The following is a 9,915-nucleotide window of genomic DNA, read 5'->3' as shown; positions in this document are numbered from 1 at the left end:
GTTCGTTTAGGCTACGCTCCTATAGCCTTTATTGGTGTGTTCTGGCTACGCTCCTATAGCCTTTATTGGTGTGTTCTGGCTACGTTCCTATAGCCTTTATTGGTACATTCTGGCTACGTTCCTATAGCCTTTATTGGTACGTTGTGGCTACGCTCCTATAGCCTTTATTGGTTCGTTTAGGCTACGTTCCTATGGCCTTTATTGGTACATTCTGGCTACGTTCCTATAGCCTTTATTGGTACATTCTGGCTACGTTCCTATAGCCTTTATTGGTGTGTTCTGGCTACGCTCCTATAGCCTTTATTGGTGTGTTCTGGCTACGTTCCTATAGCCTTTATTGGTACGTTCTGGCTACGCTCCTATAGCCTTTATTGGTGTGTTCTGGCTACGCTCCTATAGCCTTTATTGGTGTGTTCTGGCTACGTTCCTATAGCCTTTATTGGTTCGTTTAGGCTACGCTCCAAAAGCCTTTATTGGTGTGTTCTGGCTACGTTCCTATAGCCTTTATTGGTGTGTTCTGGCTACGTTCCTATAGCCTTTATTGGTTCGTTTAGGCTACGCTCCTATAGCCTTTATTGGTGTGTTCTGGCTACGTTCCTATAGCCTTTATTGGTGTGTTATGGCTACGTTCCTATAGCCTTTATTGGTGTGTTCTGGCTACGTTCCTATAGCCTTTATTGGTTCGTTTATGCTACGTTCCTCTTGCCTGTATTTCCATGTTCTGGCTACGTTCCTATAGCCTTTATTGGTGTGTTCTGGCTACGTTCCTATAGCCTTTATTAGTATGTTCTGGCTATGTTCCTATAGCCTGTACTTCCATGTTCTGGCTACGTTCCTATAGCCTTTATTGGTGTGTTCTGGCTACGTTCCTATAGCCTTTATTGGTGTGTTCTGGCTACGTTCCTATAGCCTTTATTGGTGTGTTCTGGCTACGTTCCTATAGCCTTTATTGGTACGTTCTGGCTACGTTCCTATAGCCTTTATTGGTACGTTCTGGCTACGTTCCTATAGCCTTTATTGGTGTTTTCTGGCTACGTTCCTATAGCCTTTATTGGTGTGTTCTGGCTACGTTCCTATAGCCTTTATTAGTATGTTCTGTCTACGTTCCTTTAGCCTGTATTTCCATGTTCTGGCTACGTTCCTATAGCCTTTATTGGTGTGTTCTGGCTACGTTCCTATAGCCTTTATTAGTACGTTCTGGCTACGTTCCTATAGCCTTTATTGGTGTGTTCTGGCTACGTTCCTATAGCCTTTATTTGTATGTTCTGGCTATGTTCCTATAGCCTTTATTGGTGTGTTCTGGCTACGTTCCTATAGCCTTTATTAGTACGTTCTGGCTACGTTCCTATAGCCTTTATTGGTGTGTTCTGGCTACGTTCCTATAGCCTTTATTTTACCAACAGAGCCCATCAAGCTCTGTGTACTGGAACGTGGAGTTTAGTTCCTGTCACACAGCACTGCTCTCTCTCTGCTCCTCTCAGCCACACTCCTGGATCAAGCTCAGTCACACCACACATATGAACACTCACAAACACACAAGGACACACACTCACCAACACTAAACATGAACAAACACAACCTGGTCAGCCTGAGTCAGGTCTGCTCAGGTGTCCTCATTCAGGGGGGACTGGACCCAAGCATTTCTTTGGTTTTTATTGTGTGTCCTTAGTCTGAGGGATGTTTCCCTCTCTATGTTCAGGAGGTTTATGGGACTTGCTGGTATTTTCAACTGAATGGTTTACTGGAAGCTGGAGTGACTGATCAGACCAGTCACTCCAGGAAACCTCCTTTAAATGCTGTCAGAGAGGGAGAGCCGTCTGCTGGTGGTGGTGTTCATTCCTCAGTGGGAGCCTCTATGGTTGATGTTCTACTTCCCTCTGGTGGTGAGGCAGTTTTCTATTCTTTGACATCCTTCAAATCCAATACAACACACACACACACACACACACATACACACGAACACACACACACACACACACACACACACACACACACACACACACACACGGAGGAAGTTTGAGTTCAATGAATTCTGAAGTCAAGTTTTGGAAGTCAACCATGAAAATGAACCTCCATGTCTGAAGTTTAAACTGGTAGCTGTGGTTTGACTGGTTGGTTGTTTAAGTTACCAGGTTTGTAACAACTTTCCCATTCAGGGCCTTGAATTTCAGGGGAATCCTTGAACCAAGTCATGTCCAAATAAGGGCATTTCTGGTTCCTTGAAGCTGCCTTCGATGCTCAGCCACAGGTAAATCCCTCCTCCTTGTAACAGGACAAAGTAAACATTGTCCCCATGGTAACAGCCTCTCCTCACTGGTCACTACACAGTAGGAACATTCCTAAAACATGGCTGCAGCTGATTTATGCTCATTGTTCACGGGGAAAGGAAAGTTTGTTTGAAGGTGAAAAGAACATTTAGATTATTTTTGATGGTAAAACCAGATTTTACCAGGAGTTTCTCCATTAAAACAGAAATGTTTGAGTTTCAGCTGATTTGACTTCCTCAACAACATTGGATTCCATTCTTCTTTCACTCACAAACCAAAAGCTTGAGACCAAATGAGGGCTGGAATGTAAACTGACTGGTCTCTGGCTCGCGCTAAGGAAGTTAGCATGTTTGTGTTCACCACCCCTTCCTAATAAGATGTTTGGAGTGTGCAGTCAACGCTGGTCTGACCTGTTCAGATTAGCCACACCCTCATTGGGACTCAGTAAAGTGAGACAGGAAGGTTCCACTTCTAATGGAACATTTGAACGTTTGGAAGAAAGCAAGAGAGCAAACTGGCTTGCAGTGTGGCTCTGGTTCCAGTGACGTGTTCCTGGTCCTCCACCATCAATCCTCTCTAGTTCAGCTCCAACCCACCACAGAGCTCCAGGCTCCTGGAAGACTTCTCTAATTTCCTCTGAACCTCCAGCTGAAACCCAGTTTGCAGTGCTGTTTGTTCCATGCAACTTACTTGACACAAACATCAGCAACACTGCACTGTCATGTCAAAGGTTGGTTTCTATTTAATCACTGAGCAAACGGAGAGCAAACCAAACCCTCCAGGACGCTGCCTCCCAAAAACAATTCCCTGTGAATCATTCCATGACCTGGAAAACCACATCTGTCATGAACAGACTGGAATTTCCTGTGAGCAAAGAGTTCTGTGGAGGAAGAACCAGACGAGGCTTCCAAGACAGACGACGGAACACAAACATGCAGTCCACCCAGGCAACATGAACTCTGAGCAGTTGGTGCAGGGCTGCCACGTTTCATTCACTAGCAAACATTCTATGATACCCAGCAGACTACAAACTACTGGGGTGTCACCATTGACTCTACTTGAAACAACTGGACTCACATCCAGTTTGAAGGTTTCTGACTTGGATCAACTTCATATTTTTATGTAACGGCCTCAAGAAATGGAAAAATGGAGAACGTTCATGTCATTACATGTTGTTCTCCATTGGGTCACTAGGGGGCAGCACCTACCTGCAACTCCTGTGAGCCCTCAGTCTCACCTCAATTTCAGGCTCCAACTACAATGAAGCTTCAACTCTTCTGAATCCTCTCCACCTGTCAGATCTGTTTGAAACTTCCAGGTTTGATCAACATCCCAGTCTGAACACATCTACAGGTCAGTAGTGACCACAGCGCCACCTACTGGCAACAGGAAATGACAGATTTGACACTGAGATGTCCTCATGTAGCCTGTTCATGGTGTCCTGCTCAGATGTGGTCAGACCCACCCTGAGAGTTTGGGGAGAACCCTTGGATGACCCTTAATTTCCTTTTATTAAACTTTTATTAAACTCCAATAAAACTGAAGTCATTGTCCTGGGCCCAAAACATCTTCGAGACACCCTATCTAATGAGACAGGTACCCTGGAAGGTATCACCTTGGCCCCCAGCACCACCCTAAGGAACCTAGGAGTTCTCTTTGATCAGGATCTGTCCTTTCATGCCCACATTCAGCAAATTTCTAGGACTGCTTTCTTTCATTTGTGAAACATTGCTGAGATCAGACACATCCTGTCTCAAAAAGATGCAGAAAAACTAGTCCATGCCTTTGTCACTTCCAGGCTGGATGACTGCAATTCCCTCCTACCAGGCTCCACCAGTAGGTCCCTAAAGACTCTCCAGCTGGTCCAAAATGCTGCTGCCTGCGTGTTGACTAGAACTGGTAGAAGAGACCATGTCTGTCCTGTACTGGCTTCTCTGCATGGCTCCCTATCACACTCAGAATAGAATTCAAAATTCTCCTTCTACCATCAAAGTCCTCAACAGTCAGGCTCCTTCGTACCTGACAGAGCTCCTAGTCTCCTATTATCCAGCGAGAACCCTTCGCTCCCAGGATGCAGGGTTACTGTTGGTTCCTGGAGTTCTAAAAGTAGAATGGAGCCAGAGCCTTCAGCTATCAGGCTCCCCTCCTGTGGAACCGTCTCCCAGTTTCAGTCCAGGATGCAGACACCCTCTCGACCTTTAAGAGCAACCTTTTTGATCAGGCTTATAGTTGGGCTGCTTAGGCTGGCCCTTAGATATGCTGCTATCGGCTTAGGCTGCTGGGGGATCTCCCATGGTGCACTGGGCTTCTCTCTCCTCTTCTCTGTCCTCCTGTACTCATACATGTTACTAACTCATCTTCTTCTCCCCTCATCCCAGATCCTGGTGCTGCTGGAGGAGGCTGCAGACCTGAAGAGGCTCAAGCTGCCACCTGTAGCTCCACCTGCTCATAGTCTGTTCATCAGTCTCTTCAGAGTTTTTCCTCATGTTCTCTGCCTGCTGACCCGATACTGGTGAGCATGTTACGTCATTTCCTGCCTGTAATACTATCGCTGTGTTGTTCGACTTTCTCAATCCTCCCTCAGGTGTACTGCTAACTTAATCGCTTTAAGCACCACTGTATACAACGTTTTGGTGTAATACAGAGGTTTCTGTCACTTAACTCTTTAGCAGGACTTTGCTCTGAAATTCCTCGTTCTATTTGTTATATTTGCCACAGGTCCGCTAGCTCACCTTAGCACACTAGCTATGGCCGCTCTCTCTCTTTCCGCCTCTCCCCCCACCTCTCCCTCCCTCTCCTGCTCTATGTGCCAGATGTTTAGTTACTCCTCTGCCTCCTTTAGTGATAATGGTACGTGTAAAAAGTGTAGTTTGTTTGTAGTCCTGGAGGCGAGGCTTAGTGAGTTAGAGACTCGGCTCCGCACCATGGAAGCTAGCGCTAGTCCTTTACCTTCAGGAGCTGCTCAGTCCACCTTAGCGGGTGTGGAGCCACCTAGCCTAGCCACCGCTAGCAGCTCCCCCGCAGCTCCCCAGCAGCTCCCGAGCAGCCGGGAACTAGCCAGTCCCGCTGGGTGACATCACGAGGGAAACCTAGACGCAGTAAGCCCGTGTTTGCCCACCAACCCCTTCATGTTTCCAACCGCTTTTCCCCACTCAGCGACACACCCGCTGAGAGTGAAACTCTTCATGTCGGCTCTGTTGCTCGCAGCCCCGCTGTGAAGCCGACATTAGTCATTGGCAGTTCTGTTCTTCGCAACGTGAAGGTAGACTCCAGCGAGCATAAAGTGCATCCCAGGGGCCAGAGCGGGCGACGTTGAGGCAAATCTAAAGCTGCTGGCAAAACGTAAGGTTAAATACAGTAAGATTGTAATACATGTCGGCGCTAATGACACCCGGCTTCGCCAGTCGGAATTAACTAAAGTTAACATGGCTTCGGTGTGCAATTACGCAAAAACAATGTCGGCCTCCGTAATTTTCTCTGGCCCGCTGCCCAATTTAGCGAGTGACGACATGTTTAGCCGCATGCGTTCATTCCATCGCTGGATGTCTAGGTGGTGCTTAGATAACAACGTGGCTTACATAGACAATTGGAGCTCCTTCTGGGGAAAGCCTGGTCTGATTCGGAGAGATGGCGTCCATCCTACTTTGGATGGTGCATCTCTCTTGTCTAGGAACAGAGGCCAGTTTGTTAGCCATACTAATCCCTGACAAGCACCCAGAGTTCAGACCAGCAGGCAGAGCTGCAGTTTAACACGCCCCTCTGCTGGTTCCTTCGTGTTGTCACCCACCCAGCCTATAGAAACTGTGTCTGCCCTGAGGCTTTATAAGCCTGCACCCAAATCTGGAGGAGTAACTTATAGCAACTTAGTTAGAATTAAAACAACTGCTCCAGCAAACCAACCCAGTAAAACTATTAAATGTGGTTTGCTTAATATTCGATCTCTTGCATCCAAGTCTCTCCTAGTGAACGATTTAATTTCTAATTATCAGATTGGTGTATTAGCACTCACTGAAACCTGGGTGCAGCAAGATGAGTATGTTAGTTTAAATGAATCTTCCCCTCCTGGTTACATTCACTACCATGTACCTCGCACTACTGGCAGAGGAGGAGGAGGAGCTGCAATCTATCAGTCAAATTTGGTGCTTAACCCTCGACCTAACAGTTCCTATAACTCATTTGAGAGCCTTATTGTCAGCTTTTCCCACCCAGACTGGAAAGCAGAGAAACCACTCTTACTTGCAGTGGTGTACCGTCCTCCTGCACCTGATTCTGAGTTCTTAGAAGAATTCCCTGACTTTCTGTCTAACTTGGCATTGAATTCAGACAAAGTCATGATAGTGGGTGACTTTAACATCCATGTGGACGTCAATGATGATTCTCTGGCCACTGCGTTTAAGTCGCTTCTTGATTCTGTTGGCTTCTGTCAGAGGGTAAACAAACCCACTCACACTTTTAATTACATCCTTGATTTAGTACTCACTTATGGAATAGAAGCTGACCGCATCATAGTTCTTCCTCAGAACCCCGTCTTGTCTGATCACTCCTTAATTACATTTGAATTTACTTTAACAAATTATATCCTACCTGGGAAAAAGTCCCGCTTCAGTAGATGTCTATCTGACACCGCTGTTTCTAGATTTAAGGAGCTTATTCCAGCAGAGCTTGCTGCCACATCTTGTAATAATATATTGGGCAGTGATGCTGATTTCACCCCCTCACAGGTAGACTATCTTGTGGACAGCACTGCAGCAGCACTCCTTGGGACACTTGATGCCGTAGCTCCCCTGAAGAAGAAGTTTATCAACCAGAAAAGAATAGTTCCCTGGTACAGCCCAGAGCTGCGTGCCTTAAAACAGAAGACCAGACAACTGGAAAGGAAGACACATTCCAGCCAGCACGAGGAAGTCCACCAAGCCTGGAAGGAGAGTTTATTAATATATAAAAAAGAACTCCGTAATGCCAGAAGCGCTTACTACTCATCCCTGATAGAAAAGAATAAGAACAACCCCAGGTTCCTCTTCAGCACCGTGGGCAGGCTCACCAAGAACCATAGTGCTGTTGAGCCATGCATCCCCCCAACTCTCAGCAGTAACGACTTCCTTTCTTTCTTTACTGAAAAGATTGTGAATATTAGAACGAAGATTGCCAGTAATGGAGGACAAACTACAGTCCCCATAGAAGCACCTCCCAGACTTGGTGCATACTTGGACAGCTTCTCCCCCATCGACCTGCCAGAATTAACTTCTGCAGTCGGTTCCTCCAAGTCAGCCACTTGTCTGCTGGATCCCATCCCAACAAGCCTCCTTAAGGATGCCTTCCCTCTAGTCAACACTTCTATATTGAACCAAATTAATCTTTCCTTAGTCACAGGTTATGTGCCACAGGCTGTCATCAACCGTTTACTTAAAAAACCTTCTCTTGACCCAGATGTGTTAGCCAACTATAGGCCAATATCCAACCTCCCCTACATCTCCAAGATCCTTGAGAAGGTTGCCCTGGAGCAGCTACATGAACATCTGCACAGCAACGAGCTCTTTGAAGCCTTCCAATCTGGATTCAGGGAACACCATAGCACTGAAACAGCACTGGTCAGAGTCTCTAATGATCTTCTTATAGCTTCAGACAGAGGTCTTGTCTCTGTGCTTGTCCTTTTGGACCTCAGTGCTGCATTTGACACCATCGACCACAGCATCCTGCTACAGAGACTAGATCATGACATTGGGATTAAAGGAACTGCCCTAAAATGGTTTAAGTCCTACTTATCTGACAGGTTTCAGTTTGTTCATGTTAATAATGACTATTCAGAGTACAGCAGAGTTACATATGGTGTACCACAGGGTTCAGTTTTAGGACCGATGCTCTTCACTCTTTACATGCTCCCATTAGGTGACATAATCCGGAAGCACTCGATCAACTTCCACTGTTATGCAGATGACACACAACTTTACTTGTCGATGGAGCCAGACGACACAAGCCAGTTTACTCATCTGCAAGACTGCCTGAAAGACATTAAATCCTGGATGTCTTGTAACTTCTTAATGCTCAATTCAGATAAAACTGAGGTAATCATTTTTGGACCTAAACACCACAGGGACACACTCTTGAATCGGATCACTACTCTAGATGGCATCACCCTAACTCCGAGTACAACTGCAAGGAACCTTGGAGTCATTTTTGACCAGGACCTTTCCTTCAGCTCCCACATAAAGCATGTGACTAGGACCGCCTTCTTCCATCTGCGAAGTATCGCTAAGATTAGGAAGATCCTTTCCCAGAGTGATGCTGAAAAACTGGTGCATGCATTTATCACTTCTCGGCTGGACTACTGCAACTCTCTCCTGTCAGGATGTCCTAAATACTCTCTAAAGAGTCTCCAGCTGGTCCAGAACGCTGCAGCGAGGGTTTTGACGGGAGTTAAGAAGAGAGAACACATCTCTCCACTGGCTTCCTGTAGGATCTAGAATCGACTTCAAAGTCCTTCTGCTAACTTATAAGGCTCTCAATGATAAAGCTCCATCCTATTTGAAAGAGCTCATTAGTCCCTACTGTCCTACCAGAGCACTCCGCTCCCAGAATGCAGGTCTTTTAGTGACTCCCAGTATCAATAAAAACAGACTGGGAGGTAGAGCCTTTAGTTACCGGGCTCCTTTACTGTGGAACCAGCATCTCTCCATGGGTCAGAGAGGCAGACACTTTAACTACGTTTAAGTCCAGGCTTAAGACCTTCCTCTATGACAGAGCCTTCAGTTAGGACTGGTTCAGGTAGCTCTGAACCATTGATAGCTATGTTGCTATAGGCTTAGACTGCTGGGGGACACGTCAGGTTACATGGAGCCCTTCCCTCCTCTCCTCTCCTCTCCCCCTCTCTCCTCCTCTCCTCCCTGCACACTTTTGGAACTGTCATTACCATTACTTGTTGCACTTTGTAGTTTGGCCTTGGTTTCTCGCAGTCTCTGTGTTTCCACAGATCCACCAGAGCCCCAACCGCCGCCTGCATCGCCCCCCCCCCCTCTTATTCCCTACTGTTACACCGGCCTGCGCTCCCCTTCCATGAACCAGTCTGCCATCCAGTCCCCCATCAAGCTGGCTTGCTCTCCCTGCCTCCCCTACCAGAAGCTTCCTTCTTCAGCTGTTATTAACATTTCCATGTTTCCCACATTCTGCATTGTAAACTGTTTTCTTGTCTGTAACAACATCTACTGCACGTCTGTCCGTCCTGGGTGAGGGAACCACTCAGCCACACTACCTCACTGAGCTAGTCAGTGAGTTGGTCTGCTAAAGGCATGTTGAAGAGGAAGTAACAATGATATCAAACTTATTCTGAAGGGGGACCCCTTCCCTCCCGCGGTCACAGGAAGTGACGACAGCACCGCTAGAAGCAGGAAAGAAATGGTAAAAGGACTCAGTTTGTACAGAGCCTTTCTACCTCAGCAGCCATGCTAGCAAACCCCCTTTGTTTGGTTGTTGTTGTTTAGTGACTGTGGATGAACACACAGGAGAAGTTGAGCATGAATCTGTGTTCCTGTTCACTTGAATACATGCAGGAGTGTGAGGTGGAAATACTACTTTTTATTTTTGCATCTCCACCTTCCAGATGCTGGTCTCCTTCTGGGGTCCTGACTGACCTCCACCTTGTGTTCTGGATCCA

Source organism: Aulostomus chinensis, chromosome 1, assembly GCF_037954235.1.
Source record: "Aulostomus chinensis isolate RoL2024-O1b breed Wild chromosome 1, RoL_Achi_v1.0, whole genome shotgun sequence".
Taxonomy (NCBI): domain Eukaryota; kingdom Metazoa; phylum Chordata; class Actinopteri; order Syngnathiformes; family Aulostomidae; genus Aulostomus; species Aulostomus chinensis.
Note: the sequence above shows the minus strand (reverse complement) of the source record.